The sequence below is a fragment of the Castor canadensis genome, chromosome 7 (genome assembly GCF_047511655.1).
Source record: "Castor canadensis chromosome 7, mCasCan1.hap1v2, whole genome shotgun sequence".
Taxonomy (NCBI): domain Eukaryota; kingdom Metazoa; phylum Chordata; class Mammalia; order Rodentia; family Castoridae; genus Castor; species Castor canadensis.
The window spans coordinates 80,256,633-80,279,311 of record NC_133392.1 but is presented as its reverse complement, the minus strand read 5'-3'; the positions used below and the strand labels follow the sequence as shown (position 1 = coordinate 80,279,311).

At 42.2% G+C, this 22,679-nt stretch overlaps 1 non-coding gene across 1 annotated transcript; it reads left to right on the top strand.

The window, feature by feature from the left end:
• Nucleotides 1–9,286: 9,286 nt before the first annotated feature.
• On the top strand, nucleotides 9,287–9,450 carry LOC141425064 (U1 spliceosomal RNA). The gene has a single exon (XR_012450174.1). It is a non-coding gene; the product is annotated as a U1 spliceosomal RNA (small nuclear RNA).
• Nucleotides 9,451–22,679: the final 13,229 nt, after the last annotated feature.

Sequence of the window (22,679 nt, the reverse complement as noted above, 5' to 3'; positions counted from 1 at the left end):
GGCGCCATAGGGCCAGCCCTCGTCGGAGGCTGAGCAAAGGCGGCCTCGGGATCTGCTCTCGGGCCCCTGACTACCAGGCCAGGCTGGGGTGCGGGCGAGGAGCCACTGCCTCTGGGCCCCGGCGCGGGTTGCAGGAGGGCTCGCGCTGCTGGCTCTCGGTGCCTGGCTCGGGCTCTGCCACCGCCTCCTGCCTCCCTTTTCCCAGCTTCGTGTCTTCATTGGTTTTTTTAGACACTGGATTCCTAACTTTGCTTCGTTGGCCCGCCCAGTGTACCAGGCAGCCAAGGAGACTCCCACTGTCCACTCACCTCTCCTTCCATGGTCCAACGGTGCTTTTCTTCTCTTAGGGACACCCTACTTCGGGCCCCAGCCTTGGCCCTCCCAAACCCTTCCAAACCATACCACCTGTTTACAGATGAACCTTCTGGAATAGCCAAAGGGATCCTTACCCAACTATCAGGCCCTATTCACCGACCACTTGCTTACCTCTACAGGCAGCTAGATCCCACTGTCAGAGGATGGCAGCCATGCCTCCGAGCTCTTGTGGTGGCAGCCACCCTCACGAGGGAAGCTCTTAAGCTATCCCAACTGCAGCCAATAACTGTCTATGCCCCACATAGACTTGCTGACCTTCTCACTCATTCCTCTGTTTCTCTTATCAGAGCTTCCCGCCTGCAGACGTTCCATCTCCTATTCATCGACAATCCTGATACAACTCTCACCACCTGCTCCCCGCTCAACCCCGCTACGTTGCTTCCCACCACTCCGCCAATAGCCTCCAACCCAACTCATTCCTGTCCTGAAACAGAAGAAAGTCTCATGACTCCCAGGCAGGGTCTTACTGACTCTCCCTTACCTTCTCCTGACCTCACTATGTTTGTTGACGGGAGCTCCATCCTGGATGACCAGGGAGGCCGCCGAGCCGCCTACGCCGTAGTAATCATTGATCCTCCTCGGGTACTGACAGCAACTTGCCTCCCCATGGGAACAACATCTCAAAAGGCTGAACTCAGGTGCTCACCATTGCCAAAGATAAAACAGCTCATATATACACTGACTCTAAGTATGCTTTCCTTATAGCACACTCTCATGCAGCCATCTGGAAGGAGAGGGGCTTCTTGACCACACGGGGTACTCCAGTGGTCAATGGACCCCTCATTGCCAAACTGTTACGAGCTCTACAACTTCCAAGGGGGGTCGCCATCATCCACTGCAGGGGGCACCAGACCTCCAGTGACCCGGTGGCACGAGGAAACTCCTTTGCGGACCTAACAGTCCGAAAGACTGCGGAGCAGTCAATTCTCCCACCTATTCTATTCCTCTCTCCTAGCTTTACTCAAAACTATGAGCCAGAAGAACAAGCCGCTCTTCTCAAAGAAGGGGGAATTATGTCCCCCAATGGGTGGATCTTCAAAGACAACTGTCTGATTCTCCCCTTGGGCCAGGCAACAGAGGTCATCACTGCCATCCACAATTCACTACACATAGGCCCCAAAGCCCTTTTCTCTTTCCTGGAACCCTTGTTCCACCCTAGGGGCCTCCAATCCACCATCCGTTGGGTCCAGGAGGTTTGCTCTGTCTGCTCCCAAACAAACCCCCAGGGCAGACTCCACCTCCGCCAGTCCCTCCACCAACTTCATGGCAGCCAGCCCGGTGAAGATTGGCAGATCGACTTCACTCATATGCCCAAACACAAAAAATTCCGATATCTTCTCACCTTTGCTGATACTTTCACAGGGTGGATCGAAGGCATTCCTACGGCCACAGAAGGGGCTGCAATCGTGGCCGACACTCTCATCCCTCACATCATTCCCCATTTTGGTCTTCCACAAAGTCTCCAGTCGGACAACGGCCCCGCCTTCATCTCCAAGGTTACTCAACTGGTTTGTGAGCACCTGGTCATCACTTGGAGGCTCCACACCCCATACCACCCCCAATCCTTGGGTAAGGTTGAATGGGCCAACGGCCTGATCAAACAGCAACTCACCAAGTTGTCCCTAGAACTCAGGCTCTCCTGGGTTGACCTGCTTCCTCTGGCCCTCACTCGCCTCCAAGTGGCCCCTAGGCAGCCAACAAGCTTAAGCCACTTTGAGCTGTTGTACGGCTGCCCCTTTCTCCTTTCCCACACTTTCCCATCAAACACCCCCCCCTTTAACAGGATACCTACCTTACCTCACTCTCCTCCGATCCTTGCTCCAAGTCCACGCAGATCGCTACCTACCCCAGTCAGATGCTGTTCCACCAGTCTATGGCCCCCTGTCTCCAGGCAACAGTGTTCTTCTCAAGCAGCTACATCCGAAGCCCCTCCAACCCAGATGGACGGGGCCATACACTGTCATCCTTACCACTCCCTTGGTGGCGAAACTCCTGGGACGCCCTGCCTGGTACCACCTCACTCGCCTTAAGAAGCTCCCATCCAACACGCCTACCAAAACTTGGCAAGTTACACAGATGGGGCCCACCTCCATTCGGATCTCCCGGGTGAGGGACACTCTTAATGCTGATGCTTGCCCTTCTCCCTACCCTATCTGAATCATCTTCCTCTTATCGCTGGAGATTCAGGATCCAAGAAACATATACGAAGGACAATGGGGTGGTCACCCGCCTCATAGACGCCAGGGACTGCCCCCCCCCCCCCCCGGGGGATGTAGCAGACTGCTTACCCTCCAGTTTCAGCAGTCCATTAGCAGCACATATGGCACTATAAATCTATAAAGATTTATAAAACTATAAATCTTGGTTATTTCTGTTTTACATTTGATCAAACTAAACCATACTGCCAGGAGGGGGCCAAATGGGTTGAGGAATATGGAGGATGTCCATATTGGTCCTGCAAAATTCATTACATCACGTTCAATACTGGATCTCAGGCAACTTGCTGGAAGGTTCCTATGATGGCTCCCAGGTACGCCTTTACATTCCTGACCCCTGGGATAATAGATGGGCAACTGGGGTGACAGCCAAGGGATATCAACCTGGGTACTACACACATCCCTCAACAACCTTCAAAATCTAGAGGCTATATGAACGAGTGGTCCCCCAGATTCTCAATGTACTAAAGGACCAAGCAAAAGCCATTAGGGAGCCATTAGAAAACAGTCTTCAAAACAAAACCTGGAGAGACCCTATTTCCTGGCTGTCCCTGGCGCAGGAAGGTGCCAACTTGTTAAATAGGTCAGGCCTGGCTAATATAACTAAATGTCCTTTGTGCCGCATTGTCCAGGCCCCCACTCATAGCTGTTCCCTTACCTGGGCCATTCCCACCAAACGGGTCAGCCTCCACACCTCTGCCAGCCCCCATTTTGGGAGCCCTCCTATATAGAGATCCTCTATCCCTACAATTGCCCTTCTGCTACTCTGATCCTGGCCGAATGTGTAACACCACTAACTCTACTATATCGGACTCCCTCTGGGCCCCTCCATGAGGCTTCTTTTGGTGTAACGGCACACTTTCAAAAAATCTTATCCAGCAGGACCTGACTTCCCAGCTCTGCTTACCTATCTTTTTTTTTTTTTTTTTTTTCATTTTGCTTACCTGTCTTTATGGTTCCTCAGCTTACTATGTATGGAAAAGGAGAATTCTTCCAACTCATAGGCCTTACATCAGGAATCCAGCCCTCACCTCAACATAGGACTAGGAAGGCTGTCTTCCTGCCTGTCCTTGTGGGCATACTTTGGCAGCCTCAGTGGTGGCTACAGGTTTCAGCTCTGGTGCCCTGGCTCACTCAGTGATCCAGACGGAAAGGCTCTCTCAACAGGTCCTGGCAGGCTTTGAGGACTCAGAAACATCCCTTGCCTTTCTTCAAAGACAGATAACCTCCCTAGCTCAGGTAACCCTACAGAACTGCCACGACTTGGACCTTCTCACGGCAGATAAAGGAGGAACTTGCTTCTTTCTTCGGAAAGAATGTTACTACTATATTAACGAGTCAGGCCTGGTGGAAACTCGTGTCCAGTCTCTTCACAAGCTCAGCGACAAGATACGCTGCTACAATACTGCCTCGACTGACACCCGTGGCTGGTGGAATTCACCACTGTTTAACATTCTCACCCCACTGATTTGACCCTTAATAATTATTTGCCTTTTTCTGGTTCTGGCACCCTTTCTCTTTTGATTTTTCCAAGACCGCCTGTGCCAATTAACTCAGGCAACCTTCAACCAAATGATGCTCCAGGTTCATGACTACCAGCTCCTCCCCATGGGGTCTGGCTGCACTGGTCAAACGACCCAAGACATCCCTAGCCCCTAACTTCGCCCCCTTTCAGCAGGAAGTAACCATAACCAATTCTGCACCCCTTATACCAGAGAGTCTGGGATGTTTTGCTGGTGGGCAGCCACCTCATGGTGATCAGGGACTTTCCACTCCACCCCCCTCCTTCCTCTTCCCCCTATGGTTGCCACAGCAACTCCCACGCATGGCAATCAGGGACTTCCCACTTCACCCTCCTCCTTCCTTTCCCCTTCTAGTTACCATGGCAACTCCCCCCACCACGTACAATAGGTCCCGACCTATCCTATAGATCCACATTACCCTGAGCTCCGCCCACTAGACTTCAACCTATCCCCCCCCATGATACCCTAAACTCTTGACTTCACCCAGATTATAAAAACTGGGCTGCCATTTCTTGGTGCGACTTCTCTGGCCCTGTTCTTTGGGGATGGTGAACCTCTCCGGAGAGCATGCTCTCAGTAAAGCCTTCTTGCTTTGTCATTCGACTCTGAGTTGGCCTTTCCATCTGCGTTGACCTAACACTGATATGAATGGAGGTGCTCCTGATCTCCAACTCTAGAGTAGGTAGGATTTCAGGCTTGAGCCAACTATGCTTGGCCCATTTTATTTTTGAAGCAATGCATTCACATAGAAGTTTTCACAAGGCTTTATTGCTCAAAATTTTATCTTCTATTTCCTGCACCTTGAAGAAACATTTTCAAATCTCTGAACTGCCTTTCCCCAAAATTTTGTTTATTCCTCTTATATTGGTATCCTTTTCCTGTACTCTTCATCAACATCACTAAGTTTGTATACAGTATTTTGGTCTGAACTGTTTATTCAAATATTTTATTTTTTTTCTTCAAATATTTTATTTGAGGAATTTATTTTAATAAATTAAATTTTAATTTAAATAAAAGTATTTCCCTCCTTGTCTTGCTTTTTTGCTGCACGTGTGTTGTGTAGTGTAGTGTATGACCTTATTTCTGGTCATACTTATGCTCTGATTTCCTTTGAAAATGCATCTTGGGAACAATCCAAATTTAGTAGTTTGGGGGTAAGTTCAGGGCTTTGTCTTTGGCTCCATATATATATTTTAATTGTTTTATTATTCATATGTGCATACAAGGCTTGGATCATTTCTCCCCCCTGCCCCCACCCCCTCCCTTACCAACCACTCCACCCCCTCCCTTTCCCCCCCACCCCCTCAATACCCAGCAGAAACTATTTTGCCCTTATCTCTAACTTTGTTGAAGAGAGAGTATGAGCAATAATAGGAAGGAACAAGTGTTTTTGCTGGTTGAGATAAGGATAGCTATACAGGGAGTTGACTCACATTAATTTCCTGTGCATGTGTGTTACCTTCTAGGTTAATTCTTTTTGATCTAACCTTTTCTCTGGTACCTGTTCCCCTTTTCCTATTGGCCTCAGTTGCTTTTAAGGTATCTGCTTTAGTTTATCTGCATTAAGGGCAACAAATACTAGCTAATGTTTTAGGTGTCTTACCTATCCTCACCTCTCCCTAATGTGCTCTCGCTTTTATCGTGTGCTCAAAGTCCAATCCTGTGTTTGCCCTTGATCTAATGTCCACATATGAGGGAGAACATATGATTTTTGGTCTTTTGGGCCAGGCTAATCTCACTCAGAATGATGTTCTCCAATTCCATCCGTTTACCAGCGAATGATAACATTTCTTCTTCATGGCTGCATAAAATTCCATTGTGTATAGATAGCACATTTTCTTAATCCATTCGTCAGTGGTGGGGCATCTTGGCTGTTTCCATAACTTGGCTATTGTGAATAGTGCCACAATAAACATGGGTGTGCAGGTGCCTCTGGAGTAACCTGTGTCACAGTCTTTTGGGTATATCCCCAAGAGTGGTATTGCTGGATCAAATGATAGATCAATGTTTAGCTTTTTAAGTAGCCTCCAAATTTTTTTCCAGAGTGGTTCTACTGGTTTACATTCCCACCAACAGTGTAAGAGGGTTCCTTTTTCCCCACATCCTCGGCCAACACCTGTTGGTGGTGGTGTTGCTAATGATGGCTATTCTAACGGGGGAGAGGTGGAATCTTAGCGTGGTTTTAATTTGCATTTCCTTTATTGCTAGAGTTGGTGAGCATTTTTTCATGTGTTTTTTTGGCCATTTGAATTTCTTCTTTTGAGAAAGTTCTGTTTAGTTCACTTGCTCATTTCTTTATTGGTTCATTAGTTTTGGGAGAATTTAGTTTTTTAACTTCCCTATATATTCTGGTTATCAGTCCGTTGTCTGATGTGTAGCTGGCAAGTATTTTCTCCCACTTTGTGGGTGTTCTCTTCAGTTTAGGACTATTTCTTTTGATGAGCAGAAGCTTTTTAGTTTTATGAGGTCCCATTTATCTATGCTATCTCTTAGTTGCTGTGCTGCTGGGGTTTCATTGAGAAAGTTCTTACCTATACCTACTAACTCCAGAGTATTTCCTACTCTTTCCTGTATCAACTTTAGAGTTTGTGGTCTGATATTAAGATCCTTGGTCCATTTTGAGTTAATCTTGGTGTAGGGTGATATACATGGATCTAGTTTCAGTTTTTTGCAGACTGCTAACCAGTTTTCCCAGCAGTTTTTGTTGAAGAGGCTGCTATTTCTCCATCGTATATTTTTAGCTCCTTTGTCAAAGACAAGTTGGTTATAGTTGTGTGGCTTCATATCTGGGTCCTCTATTCTGTTCCACTTGTCTTCATGTCTGTTTTTGTGCCACTACCATGCTGTTTTTATTGTTATTGCTTTGTAATATAGTTTGAAGTCAGGTATTGTGATACCTCCTGCATTGTTCTTTTGACTGAGTATTGCCTTGGCTATTCATGGCCTCTTATGTTTCCATATAAATTTCACGGTAGATTTTTCAATCTCTTTAATGAATGTCATTGGAATTTTGATGGGAATTGCATTAAACATGTAGATTACTTTTGGGAGTATAGATATTTTTACTATGTTGATTCTACCAATCCATGAGCATGGGAGATCCCTCCAGTTTCTATAGTCTTCCTCAATCTCTTTCTTCAGAAGTTTATAGTTTTCCTTGTAGAGACCATTCACATCTTTTGTTAGGTTTACACTTAGGTATTTGATTTTTTTTTTTTTTGAGGCTATTGTAAATGGAATTGTTTTCATACATTCTTTTTCAGTTTGCTCATTGTTAGTGTATAGAAATGCTAATGATTTTTCTATGTTGATTTTATATCCTGCTACCTTGCTATAGCTATTGATGATGTCTAGAAGCTTCTGAGTAGAGTGTTTTGGGTCTTTAAGTATAGGATCATGTTGTCTGCAAATAGGGATATTTTGACAGTTTCTTTACCTATTTGTATTCCTTTTATTCCTTCTTCTTGCCTAATTGTTCTGGTTAGGAATTCCAGTACTATGTTGAATAGGAGTGGAGATAGTGGACATCCTTGTCTGGTTCCTGATTTTAGAGGGAATGGTTTCAGTTTTTCTCCATTAAGTATAATGCTGGCTGTAGGTTTGTCATATATAGGTTTTATAATGTTGAGTTACTTTCCTTCTATTCCTAGTTTTCTTAGAGCTTTTATCATGAAATGGTGTTGGATCTTATCAAAGGCCTTTTCTGCATCTATTGAGGTGATCAAGTAGTTTTGTCTTTGCTTCTGTTAATGTGGTTTATTACATTTATTGATTTTTGTATATTGAACCACCCCTGCATTCCTGGGATGAAGCCTACTTGGTCATGGTGAATAATCTTTTTGATGTGTTGTTGAATTCGGTTTGCCATTATTTTGTTGAGGATTTTTGCATCAATGTTCATTAAGGAGATTGGCCTATAGTGGGAGACTTTAATACCCCATTATCATCAATAGATAGGTCATCCAAACAAAAAATCAATAAAGAAATCCAAGATCTAAAATATACAATAGATCAAATGGACCTACTTGATGTCTACAGAACATTTCATCCAACTTCTACACAATATACATTCTTCTCAGCACCCCATGGAATCTTCTCCAAAATAGATCATATCCTAGGGCACAAAGCAAGCCTCAGCATATATAAGAAAATAGAAATTATACCGTGCATACTATCTGACCACAATGCACTAAAAGAACTCAACAACAAAAGTAAAGACAAAAAACATGCAAACAGCTGGAAACTAAATAACTCATTACTTAATGAACAATGGGTCATCGATGAAATAAAAGAGGAAATTAAAAAGTTCCTGGAAGTCAATGAAAATGAAAACACAATCTATTGGAACCTATGGGACCCAGCAAAGGCAGTCCTGAGATGAAAGTTTATAGCCATGAGTGCATATATTAAAAAGACTGAAAGATCCCAAATCAATGACCTAATGATACATCTCAAACTCCTAGAAAAACAAGAACAAGCAAATCCCAAAACAAATAGAAGGAGAGAAATAATAAAGATAAGAGCTGAAATCAACAATCTAGAAACCAAAAAACCATACAAAGAATTAATGAAACAAAAAGTTGGTTCCATATATTTTCTTTATAATCAGTTTTTTTGTGTATATTTTTCATGTCTTGTTTTTGGTTTTTGGTAGTACTGGGGTTTGAACTTAGGTCTTGCACTTTTTAGCCAGGTGCTCTAACACTTGACTCATGCTGCCTTTTCCTATCTTAAAAATAAGAAATGGCCAGGTTTGGTGGTGCATACCTATAATCCTAGCACTTGGGAGGCTGAACCAGGAGGATTGAGAGATTGAGGATAGCCTGGGCTATATAGTGAGACCCTGTCTTAGCAAAACAAAGCAAAACAACAAAATAAGAAATGGGGAGCCTGGTGCTGGTAGCTCATGCCTGTGATCCTAACAACTTGGGAGGGTGAGATAAAGAGGATCAAGGTTTGAGTCCAGCCAGGGCAAATAGTTCTCAAGACCCCATTTCCAAAAACAATCAGGGGAGGGGGAATAAGGAAGAGAAATTAGGTAGGTGAATATAATCAAAGTATATTATATGCCAGACCACTGTAGTAGGACCGTGGGACTGGACTTGCAGATATCACAGTGAACTCACATACGCCCTGTACAATTAATATGTGCTATTAAAAAAATGAAAAAAAATACTTACCTGGTAGGGGAGATACCATGATCATGAAGGTGGTTTTCCCAGGGCAAGGCTTATCCATTGTACTCTGGATGTGCTGACCCCTGCGATTTCCCCAAATGTGGGAAACTCGACTGCATAATTTGTGGTAGTGGGGGACTGCGTTCACACTCTCCCCTAAAAAAAAAAAGAAAAAAAATTAGAAAAATAAAATAAATGTCCTGTGGACTATTTGTAGAAATATAAAAGAAAATAGTACAGCCATTAAGGAAAACAGTATGTTCCTCAAAAAAAAAATTGAATTACATTATGATCCAGGAATTTCACTTCTGGGTATAGATTCAAAAGAATAGAGGACCTGAGGGTGTGGCTTAAGCTTGTCTAGCAAGCTTAAGGCCCTGGGTTCAATCCCCAGTACTGCCAGAACAAAACAAAGCAAAACAGAAGAATTGGAAGCAGGAACTCAGATACTTGTGCACCCATATTCATAGCAGCATTATTCACAGACGTCAAAAATTGTCCATTGGTAGATGAGTGGATAAATGTGGCACACATGTACAATGGAATACTAGTTAGCCTTAAAAAGGAAGGCAATCCTGTTATATGCTATAACATGGATGAGCTTTGAGGACATTATATTAGGTGAAATAAGCAAGTCACAAGAAGATAATTTTTTTTGTAGGACTGGGGATGGTACCCAGGGCCTCACTCATAATAGGCAAGTGCTCCACTGCTAAGCCACATCCCCAGCCTTCTTCCTGGGATTTTGGTAGGAAATGTGTTATACCTATATATCATTTCAGGGAGCATTGACAATCAACTGTGTTGACTCTTCTAATCCATTATAGTGCATCTCTTCATTTGCTTAGATTTCCTCCCTTCCCCTCCCCTTCTTTCCTTCTCCTTCCTCCCCAGGACCTCATGCTTAGTGATCTACCACTTAAGCCATACCACCAGCCTTTTTGTTTTTGAGACAGGATCTCAATAGCTTGGCTCAGATTGGCCTAAAACTCATGATTTTCTTGCCTTTGCCTCCCAAGTAGCTGGGATTACAGGTGTGGGCTACCATACCCAGTTTATATTTCCTTGAATTTCTTTCTTAAGCATTTTGAAATGTTCAGCATATAAGTCCTATATAGTCCTTTATTAGATTTTCACCTTAATATTTCCCTTTGAGATATTGTAAATGGTATTGTATTTTAAATTTGGGTTTCCATATGGTTTATTGGTAGTATATAGAAATAGAATTGATTTTTGTAATTGATCTTACATTCTATAGCTGGTAAACATATTTGTTCTAGGAGATTTTTAAAATTATTATTCCTTCAGGTTTCCCTTCCTTCCTTCCTTCTCTTTTCTTTCTTTCCTTTCTTGATAAGTCTTGCTAGGTGGACCAGGCTGGCCTTTATTTTGGGATTCTTCTGCCTCTACCTCCAAGTGCTGGGGTTACAGGCATGTGGCAAAACGCTTGGCTCTTGGGATTTTTTTTTTTTGGCAGTAGGGTTTGAACTCAGGACCTTATGCTTCTTAGGCAGGGCTTCACCACTTGAGCCACTCCACCAGTCCCCCTTTTTTTGTGTTGGATTTTTTTGAGATAGGATCTTGTGAACTATTTGCCTAGGTTGCCCTCGAACCTCGATCCTCCTGATCTCTACCTCCTCAGTAGCTAGGATTACAGATGTGAACTACCTGCACCTGGCTCTTGGGATTTTCTATTTAGCAAATCATGCCATCTCCAAATAGGAGTAGTTTTGTTTTCCAATCTGTATGCCTTTTTAACTTTTCATGCCTTTTTTCATTGATGAGGCATTACAATATAGTGTTGAATAAGAATGGTAAAGTAGACATCCTTGCTTTGTGTTAATCTTGGGGAGAAACATGCCACTTTTACCATGTGATAGTAGGTGTAATTTTTATAGATGCTTTTTATCAAGTTGAGGTAGGTCCCTTCTATTTCTAACTTGTTGAGAGTTTTTATTGTAAATGAGTGCTGTTGGATTTTTTTTGTACATCAATTCATGTGATCATATTTTTTTCCTTTACCTCTGTTGCTATATACTGCATTATACTGATTGAATTTCAAAGTTGAACCCACCTTGCACATTTCAGACTCTACTTGGTAATGGTGTGTAATTATTTTTATTTATTGTTAAGTTCTGTTGGCTAATATTTTGTCAAGGATTTGGTATCTATATTTATTGTGGAGAGTGGATTATGAGAAGCCTATGAGAACTTGACATGAGCACAGCTATGGCAAATAATCTGCAGGCTGAGTTGGCACAGCCCCCAGCTGCAGAAGGGAGGAGGGCAAAATGCAGCGCAGGTACTTGTCAAAACTAAGATGTTTACTACATGCAGAGAGTAGCCATCACAGGTTCCCTCTGTTCCCCATAAGTACAATGTCACCCCCAGAACTGTTACTCCACCTCCTTGTTTGCCACTGTGTGTAATAAACTTACTGGAGGTGGTGGAGGCTGTTGTGTGTCTCCATCAGAGCGTCCAGCTGACCTGATTCCAGATTTTGCATGTTTCTCTTTTTTAACTGTCTGGGTTTGATATCTGGGTGTAATACTGACCTCATTAAATAATTTGGAAATTGTTTCTCTTCCATTTTCAGATGAGATTTAAAGAGGAGCTGGCAGAGTGGCTCAAGTGGAAGAGCACCTGCCTAGTAAGTGTGAAGCCCTGAGTTCAAACCTCAGTACCACCAAAAAATCAAAACAAAACAAAAACTACATTGAACTGGACAAGGGGGAATGCTGCAGGAGTGCCAGAGTTCTTGGAAAGCCAAGGCAGGGGATCATGCTGTATAGCAAAAAAAAAAAAAAAAAGAGCAATTTATAAAATTGGCTTCTTTAATTCTTTAAACATTCAGTATAATTTCCCATTCAGAATATAGGGTGTGAAAATTTAGGGTATTTTTAAGTTACAAATTCAGTTTCTTTCCTAGTCTCAGGGTTATTCAAATTATTTCACGGTAGGTGAATTAGCTTTTAGAAGAATTAAGACATTTCAGCTAAGTTTCTAAATTTATGCATAGTTTTCCTGTATTATCGTTTGATGTTGCTTTGTCACACTGAGATATTTTCAGCCATTACTTTGGGAATACTTTCTAGCCCCAAATTCTTTCTCCTTTTCTCTAGGACTCCGAGACCGTGAATGTTAGATCTTTTGTGATGGCCCTGCAGGTTCCTGAGATTCTGCTCATTTTTTCTCTCTGTTCAGATTGAGTAGTTTTTGTTGTTTTATGTTCCTGTTTAATGATTTTTCCCTCTGTTGTGAGTACAGGCAGTGAGTTTTATATTTTGGTAATTATATTTTTCCGTTCATTCTAACACTTTCTCCCTTGGGTCATCTGTTTTTTGCTGAGTCATTCTAGTTTTTTCAGTTGTTTCAAGTATGGCTTTAATCACTTATTGTAGCATTTTTGTGATGGCTGCTTTAAAACACTTGTCTCAGATATTCCAACTTCTTGATGAATATTGATTTGATTTTTTTCTGCTCAAGTTGACATTTTTCTGTTTGTTGGTGATAACACTCTTTTTTTTGAATCCTCAACAGTTTGAACATTGTGGGATGAGATTCTGGCTCTTATTTGAAACTCTCATTTTTAGTATGTTGTCTCCAAAACTGCATGGTGGGGCAGCTACTGCCTCATTTTATCAGGTGGGTATGCAAGCCCAGGCCCTCCCCTCTGCCTCCGCAACAGACATGGGATTGGGAAGTGTACAGGCCTCTGGCCTGGGAAGATGGGTAATATGTTGTTACAGCCTGCTGAAGGTGGAAGTCTGGGCTTCACAGTCAGTTTTATTAGGCCTTTGCTGACATGGGTGGAGGAGGCTTTTTTTTTTTTTTTTTTTCAATATGGAGTCTGGCTAGAGTAGGATTGTTATTAGCTTTGTTTTGCTTTTGGAGGTACTGGGGTTTGAATTCAGGGCCTCATATTTCCTAGGTAGGTGCTCCACCACTGAGCCATTCTGCCAGCTCTGTAGGATTGTTATTACCTAAGAGTTTTCTATCTTGCTATGGTGCCCTTCTTGTCCTTTGGCTTGAAAAAAAAAAGGTTTTCTCAGACTTTTAAAGTATACCACTGGGCCTGCTTGTCTAGCACACTCAAAGCCCTGAGTTCCATACTTCCTTGCATAACAAACAAACAAAATGCAACCATTTCACATTTATAATTTGCTGGTTTCTTGAGTGTCTATTCTGGAATATATAAGGCAAAAAGAAAACCCAGTGCCATGTCATTCTTTGGGTTTCAAAATTCTTTTGTGGTCTGCACTTTCTCTCCATCTTTTAGTCTGTTATTTTATTTTTGGTGGTGCTGGGGATTAAACCTTGGGTTTCAGTCCCAAGAATTTAACACAAGTTCAGTCCCAAGAATTTAACACAAGTTCAATCCCAAGAATTTAACACAAGTTCTGGTACTGAGCTGTATTCCCAGCCCATCTGTGGAGTGTCCAGACTGTTTGGCTGCACTACATAGGAGGGATTATGAAGTAGTGTCTACTCCATCTTGTCCTGAACTGGAAGGCTTGTCTTTTTTTTTTTTTTTTTTTGTAACAGGATTTTGTTATGTAGCCCAGGCTGGTCTTACACTCATGATCCTTCTGCCTCCTATTCCTGAGTGCTGGGATTCCTGGTGTGCTCCACCACAATCAGCTTAATAATCTTTTGTTGGATGTTAAGCATTATGAATTTGACTTTATTGGATGCCAGATATTTTTGTATTCTTATAAATCTTCTTGAGCTTTATTTGAGGATATAGTTAAGTTACCTAAAATAGTGTGATACTTTTTGGTCTCCATCCTCTTCTTAGGATTTTTTAGACAAGTCCAAGGGATTGGTTCATCCTGGCCTAAGTGTTTGCCACTCCTGAGGTAAGCTCTTCCTAGTGGGCTGTGACTTACAGACAGTGTTTTCCACTCTGGCTGGTAGGCCCGTGTGAGTACTGGACACTGTTCCCTCTGATCCTTTTGGATGGTTCTTTTCCCAGATGTGATTTATTTCCTTACACTCTTGTGCTAGTCAATGAATACTCTGTTGGGGGCCAGGTGCCATTGGCTCACACCTGGAATCTTAACTACTTGGGGGGCTGAGATTGGGAGAATTGTGGTTTGAGGCCAGCCTGAGCAAATAGTTTGCAAGACCCCATCTCCAAAATAACCAGAACAAGTGGAGTGGAGGTGTGGCTTCAGTGGTAGTGCCTGCCTTGTAAGCGCAAAGCCCTGAGTTCAAACCCCAGCCCACAAAAAAAAAATAAATTTGATACAATCGCTGTTGGGAGTGAGTGGAGCATCTCAGTAGTAGAGTACAAACTTAGCATGTGCTAAGCCCTGGGTTCAGTCAATCCCCAACACCAAAATGATTGAATGAGTTTTTTTGAATACTCATGGGGATACTGCAGGTCTCTGGAGTCTTTTTTTTTTTTTTTTTTGAGTTTTCTTTTTTTTTTTTTTTCTTTTATTATTCATATGTGCCTACAAGGCTTGGTTCATTTCTCCCCCCTGCCCCCACCCCCTCCCTTACCACCCACTCCACCCCCTCCCTCTCCCCCCACCCCCTCAATACCCAGCAGAAACTATTTTGCCCTTATTTCTAATTTTGTTGTAGAGAGAGTATAAGCAATAACAGGAAGGGACAAGGGTTTTTGCTGGTTGAGATAAGGATAGCTATACAGGGTATTGACTCACATTGATTTCCTGTGTGTGGGTGTTATCTTCTAGGTTAATTCTTTTTGATCTAACCTTTTCTCTGGTACCTGTTCCCCTTTTCCTATTGGCCTCAGTTGCATTTAAGGTATCTGCTTTAGTTTCTCTGCGTTAAGGGCAACAAATGCTAGCTAATTTTTTAGGTGTCTTACCTATCCTCACCCCTCCCTTGTGTGCTCTCGCTTTTATCATGTGCTCATAGTCTAATCCCATTGTTGTGTTTGTCCTTGATCTAATGTCCACATATGAGGGAGAACATACGATTTTTGGTCTTTTGGGCCAGGCTAATCTCACTCAGAATGATGTTCTCCAATTCTATCCATTTACCAGCGAATGATAACATTTCGTTCTTCTTCATGGCTGCATAAAATTCCATTGTGTATAGATAGCACATTTTCTTAATCCATTCGTCAGTGCTGGGGCATCTTGGCTGTTTCCATAACTTGGCTATTGTGAATAGTGCTGCAATAAACATGGGTGTGCAGGTGCCTCTGGAGTAACCTGTGTCACAGTCTTTTGGGTATATCCCCAAGAGTGGTATTGCTGGATCAAATGGTAGATCGATGTCTAGCTTTTTAAGTAGCCTCCAATTTTTTTTCCAGGTCTCTGGAGTCTTTTTGCAACTCTGTCCTCTCTGGGACTGTGAACTCTAGTCACAAGAGAATCTTCTCTTGTCAGATTCTCAGATCTCTAACTCAGGGAGTCCTCTGTCTATAAGCTTTTCAGGGCAGTGAGAGGGCACGTGTAGGGCTCATATCAGTTGTTTCCTGTCACCAAGGTATTGTTCTTCTTTCTTGCCTGGGGTCCAGGGCCTTTTAAACCATTTTTTCTAATATTTTGTCAATTTTTTTAAATCATTTCAGGTGGTAAGGTTAATCTGGCTCCTGATTCCCAGCCTATTTTTTCCAGAAGTGGAAAATCGAAGACATAAGGCATTCATTTCACCTTTTAATGAAATCTGATCAGAAGAGTATATGAAATGGCTCTGAAAAAAGGACAGAGAAACCATGAGACACAAGTGATAATGATGGTATCAAGTAAAACAGAACCAGAATGGGTTGGATATTGAAGCTCAGTGATGCATGTAGTATTAGTCAATGCAGCTCACACTTTGATGTTGGTTTTATAAGAAAACTCCAGGGCCAGATGCTGGTGACTCACGCCTGAATCCTAACTACTCTAGATGCAGAAGTGAGGAAGATTGAGGTTTGAAGCCAGCCTGGGCAAATAGTTCATGAGACCCTATCTTGAAAATACCCAACATAAAACGGGGCTGGTGAGTGGCAAAGTGGAAGAGCATCTGTTTAGCAAGTGTAAAGCCCTGAATTCAAACCCCAGTCCCACCAAAAGGAACAAAAAAGCAAAACTCCACTTGTTTCAGTCTAACATTGTATCGGTAACCAGGGAACTGTACAAGTGGCAGTGTGAGCTTGTGAAATCCATATTTTTTTCCGTTTCTTGTCATTATTTTGTATACCTTAAAATACTTCTTGCCTTTTGAGCTATTTACATTTGTATTATAGTAGTGTAGCTTACAGTTACATATGTGTATTGAATTAATTTCCATTATGTGAAATATTTTATACCTTGTTGCACTGCACACATCTGACAGATATGCTATTTTGAAAACGTCAATAAAAAATATAGATCCATGCTTTCATTTTTTTTTTCATTTATATGATTTTGTTATTACTATTTTTTGTGATTTGGAGATTGAACCTGGAACATTTCACATGCTAGGCAAGTGCTCTACCACTGAGCTACATCCCCAGTCCAAGTTCAAGATTTTGGAAACACTAAATTTGAAAATTTAATTGTATTACTAATACTGTAAGGTTTTAGTCTTTGTGATTATATGAAATTTGAAGCCCTAATTTAAGGTTCTCTTTATTAATTTAGATATTTTATTTTGGGGGGATATTTGAACTCAGGGCCTCATACTTACTAGCAGTCACTCTACCAACTTGAGCCATGCCACAAGCCCTAATTTTAGATATTTTAGATGTGCTTTGTTTGCTAAGTGAAACTCTTAACTAAATTTTTAAAATCAAGTTGAAATTATTTTTCACAGTACTCAGAATGGCTAGTTTATTGTAGTGTAAGTATGTAGAACAGAATCAACAAAAGGAAAAAAGGGTACATGGGGTAAGGTCTGAAGCTAAACTAGACACCAGCTTCCCAGCTGGCCCTCGTGCCTTTCTGGGGGTTCATGCAGGACTCAGTGCCCCACAACAAGCTGTGGAAACTTTTGTGGAGGGCAATTCATCTGAGGCTTGGGGTCCAGGTCTTTGTTGAGGTCAGTCATGTAGGCTCAGAGTACTAGTGTTACTGACGCAGTCACTGGGATTCCAAACACCCAGAAGAAAAGCAGGTTTTCAGCATAAACTGCCTTGATTGTATCACGTAGGCACAGTGAGCCACCTTTATCATTTAGGGAAGGTTTTATATCAGGGCTGGTGTCTGTTTACTAAGTTCCCAAAGTCTAGCCAATGGCCACCTTGCAAGTAGACCTTTCTCAGTGTAGTTTTCAGGCCTGCTAATTTTAACTCTTTTAGGCACAAAATGTAAATGGCATGATGTACCAAACGAGAAAGATTGTCAAAATGGATTTTAAAAATACCCAACTCTACGCTGCATGATTGTGTATTATATGTACGATTTCCTACAGAGACTGGTAGGTTAAAGGTAAAATAAAGACTTTATGCCTCAAAAAAAAAAAAGTAAGAGAATGGAAAAAATAATATGTAAACAGGATCTAAAAGAAATCCTCTGTGACTGTATTAACATCAAAGTAGACTTCAGAGCATTGAAAATTACCAGGAATAAAGACAGCATATAATGGAAAAATGCAAAAGGACTGAGTAGTCATATAACTATTTTGAGAAAGAAAAATAGAGGAATCACACTGCCAATTTTTATTTATTTATTTATTTTTTGTGGTACTGAGGCTTGAACTCAGGGCCTACACCTTGAGCCACTCCACCAGCCCTTTTTTTAAGAAGGGTTTTTTTTGAGATAGGGTCTCATGGATCTATTTGCCCTAACTGGGTTTGAACCTCCTGATCTCTGCCTCCTAAGTAGCTAGGATTACACCAGATCCTATGTGGCTCCCTAATAACTTCCTAGTATTTTTCTTAGGAAGTTCCTAGGAAGTTATTCCTAGTAACCAATTTATTTTTAACAAAGGAGGCAGCAATTCAGTGGGAAAAGAATAGTCTTCTAACAAGTAGTAAAACAACTGAATATGCAAATAAACCTCAACTGAAACCTCATACCTTGTATTTCAACTCAGAATGGGTTATATATCCAATTACAAACCTGAAATGCTTTATTAGTTAAACCCTTTAGGATGTTGAAGTAACAACTGAAATACAGCTTCCTAGTACCTCCCCTGTGATGTGTGCAACATCAGCATTACTGCCACTAATTATTATTCATTTATTTTTTTGGCAGTACGGGAGTTTGAACTCAGAACTTTGAAAAGCAGGTACTCTATTGCTTGAGCCACACCTCCAGTCCATTTTTGCCCTGGTTATTTTTGCCCTAGAGAACTCATTTCCTGGGCTGACCTTGAACGAAGATCCTTCTAATCTCAGCCTCCTACTGTGAGGGGAGCAAATACGGAAGTGACTTTAGCAGGGAGAAAGGAAGTCATCCTTAAAAGTAAACATCTGCCAAATGCCAGTGGCTCACGCCTGTAATCCTAGCTACTCTGGAGGCAGAGATCAGGAGGATTGAGGTTCGAAGCCAGCCCAGGGCAAATAGTTTCACGAGACCCTATCTCGAAAAAATGCTTCGGAAAAACAGGGCTGGCAGAGTGGCTGAAGGTGTAGACTCTGAATTTCAATCACCAGTACTGATAAAAAAAAAAAAAAAAAAAGAACATCTAAGGAGCCATGAGAAGCAGGCTCCTCAAAAAAGTAAAACAACAGGCCTCTCACCAAGATAATAATCATAGCTGCCTTTATCCTAGGTAAGGGAGGCACAGAGGCATCTTTGAAAACAACATCAAAAGAGATGGGAAGCAGGCTCCTCAGAAAAGTAAAACAAATATCTCACCAAGATTACAAAAGGCAGCTATAACGTAAATGGTGGGCCTCAAGGCCAGGAAGAGCTGACCAGACACTCCTGGACTGTCCAGTTCCATAAGGGTGGGGATGACCAGGTGAGAAGTCAACTAGATGACATCCAATCACAACTATAGTTTCAAGGTAGAATAGGCGGACCTACATCAGGCAGAGCCCTATCTCACTCCTAGACTTCAGCTATACTGCAGCTTTAGCTTTCCTAAGCCCTTCCTGTGCTGGGAGCTTTGCTATCCTTTCAGTAAACTTTGTCCATGCTTTACTGTTAACTCCTGGTCTGACATGACTTAGCTAGGACACAAATTTGGAATCAGTAGTCCAGCATCATCAAGTAGGTGGGATTATAGTTATGAACTACAGAAGCCTAGCTGCCACCACCACTGCTTTATAAATGAGGAAATAGAAGCAAATCAAAGATTAGTAGCCTGAGGATGCCAACTTCACAGGTAGATGTGCTTCACAATAAGATTTAGGTGGAATTCATGTGATAAAAAGCATTGTCAAGAAAGGGGTAGAGGGAAAAAATATATAAATAAATAGAAATAAATAATATAGGGGTAGAGGGCTGGAGGCATAGCTCAGGAGGTAGGGCTCCTGTCTAGGAAGCGTCAGGATCCATGGACCAGGAGGATGAAGAGGTCACCCTCTCTGAGGCTTTGTGTCAACTGAACTGTTCTGGTTTTGTACCTGGCTAGATTGCTCACTGCTCAGGTGCCCACATTCCCTTACCTGTCCTTGGGGTCATCAAACAGTGAGTTGTCCAAAGCTTACCCCACTTAAAAGGTTCTATTTTGTAGCTCTGGCAACCATTTTCTGATTTGTCCTTAGGAATGTCATGCTTTTCTCATTAAAGTTATACCTTGATACATAATGCCATGTCAATAGAATTAGATTAATGTTTTATCAAATTATTATTGATGCTCAGGAAAATAATTGATCTTACAGGTTTCTTTTTGTCTTTTTTTTGGCAGTATTGTAGTTTGAACTGCACCTTGAGTCACTCCACCAGCCCTATTTTTGTTATGTTTTTTTTGAGATAGGGTCTCATGAACTATTTGCCCTGTCTGGCTTCAAACCTTGATCCTCCTGATCTCTGCCTCCTGAGTAGCTAGGATTATAAGGGTGAGCCACTGGCACCTGGCTTAATCCATTTTTGAAACTTTTTGGGAGCCATTCTTGTTTTTCCTGGAAAACCTCATTATTTGAAAAATAAACTTTTTTTTTTTTTTTTTTTTGGTGATACTGGGGCCACCAGCCTTTTTTTATGGTGGGTATTTTTGAGATAAGGTCTTGCTTCAAGTAGCTAGGATTACAGGTGTGAAATCCTGCACCTGGCAAGGACCGAACTTCCATGTACTCTTTCTGCATGTGGACCATCAACGGTTTTGACATCAAACCAAGTTCTGGGTGGGGCTGTTCTGGTTTGGATCTTGAATGCCCCGCCCCCCGTAAAAAACTCATGTGTTGAAAGCTTGGTCTCCAGCTGATGGCAGTATTGGGAAGTTGAGGAATATGTTGGTCACTGGGGGTGCAGGTCCTTAAAGTGGATATTAGGAACCTGGTTCTTTTCTCTCTTTGTTTTCCAGCTGCCATGAATTGAGCAGTTTTGTTTCACTACCTGCTCCCCACTGTGATGTTCTGTCTCAACACAGGCCTAACTGGATAGGGCCTAACAACCATGGGCTGAAACATCTGAAATGCTGAGCCAAAAATAAACCTTTCGTCCTTATAAGTTGTTTATCTCAGGTCTTATTCTGTCACAGCATCACTGAATCTACGTCGTGTTCAGGGTGTGTGCAGGATAAACACAGCACACATTCGTTCAAGCAGTGAAAACATTTTATTTGGTAACCACTGATAGATGGAGCATTTCTATTTGGGCAGATGTGTTTGGGTATTTTAAACGGAGAATGAGGGAGGGGAGGGGAACAAGTAGGGGCTCAAGTAAGTTTGGGGAAGTGAAAGTTTATAAAAGACTGGTCAGTGTCAGTGCAATTAGATCAGCCAGTCTGCTTGCTGCCAGTTATCAGTAAAGGGGTTCTCTTCTCCCAGGTATTGGGAAAAGGGAGACCCTATCTGATGTACTGGTGCATTGTACTCAGCCAGTGCAGGTTCTTGTTTCCTACAGCATTAAAGAATTAATGATTGGAAAAAACAAAACAAAACAAAAAAACTCCAGCAAGGTAAAGGAAAGGTTTATTTGCCAAGAAGTAAAAGTGAAAGGCTGCTCTTAAGCTGAGAAGTGCTTTGAGCAGTGGGGTCTAGAAACCCAAGACCTGAGAGGGGCTTGGGGAGACTCCTTTTATTCTCCTTGTAGTGGTTCTTTATCTCCCTAGGCCAGCTATTTCTGGGCTGGGCCTCGTTGCTTTTAGTCATTATCAGAAGCAGTTCTCCCAAGGTTTGCTTTGTTTTGTTTTGTTTTGTTTTTCAGTACTGGGATTGGAACTCAGGGCCTTCACCTTGAGCCACTCCACCAGCCCTATTTTTGTGATGGGGTTTTTCTGAGATAGGGTCTCCAGAACTATTTACAGGCTGGCTTTGAACTGTGATCCTCCTGATTTCTACAGGCATGAGACGCTAGTGCCAAGCTCTCCCAAGGTTTTGATGGTTCCAGTCTCAAGGTTGCTGTTTTAGCTCTCATTTCATATCTGTCCTGATGGTTACATTTCAAAGTAATGGACTCTACGGTTCCTGATGTCACCGGAGGACAGATGAGGGGGTTCCCACAGCTTCCTAGTTTTCACAAAAAATCACAGGTTCTTGAGATCCACAAACATTGAAAAGCATTTTTAGGAGTCTCATAAGGTGAAAGTTTTAGCAAGCATTTATTTTAGTAAAACAGGATAAAGTGTAGATTGGGGGGGTGGAGGGAAAAAGAGAAACATTTTCTGTTCTACACACAGGAAGTGGGAGCAAAGACTCAAAGTGGTGGTCCCCAATTCTTAGTTTTATAGTAGAGAGCTGGAGGAGTACACGTGGTCAGACATAATAGGTCTGGGTGGCTGAAATGACTGACAGGGAGGGGTCACCCTCCCAAATCACACCCTAAGTCAGAGACAGTAGGATGCTTTAGAACTTCCCTTTCCTAGACATGATTGTTTCTCCACACATTCAAGGGTCCTTAACATTTCAAACAGGAAAGCAGAAGCAGGTAGTGTTAACCACCCCAGTGCAGTCTGTAATCAGAAGACTTCCAAATTCTTCATATCCCACCAGGAAAAATCCACGGCAGGACATGTGGGTGTAAAGGAAGTTTGCTAAAAGTTAGGGAAGAGAAATATGAAGCATGGTGGGGAAGCCGGGAGCCAAGAATGTGTGTTTCTGTTCTTAAAACCTACAAAACCTATGCGAAGGGAGGACCAGGTGATCCTCATTCAATGATCAATGAGTGGGGAGGAGCAGGGGCAGTTCCTGACCAGGTGAGGGCGGTTCCTTAGCCAAAGCATGGTTAATCTAAGATGTAATATTTTTTTTTTCTGAGTCCCAAACTTTTCCCTACTTTAGTCTGCCGCAGTAGCTCCTCTTTGTCTCTCTGTTTCTGTTCTGTAACTTAGCATCTAAAAGATGGGAGGGTGCCAGCTGCTTTGGCTCTCCTTGTTCCAATGTCAGAGTC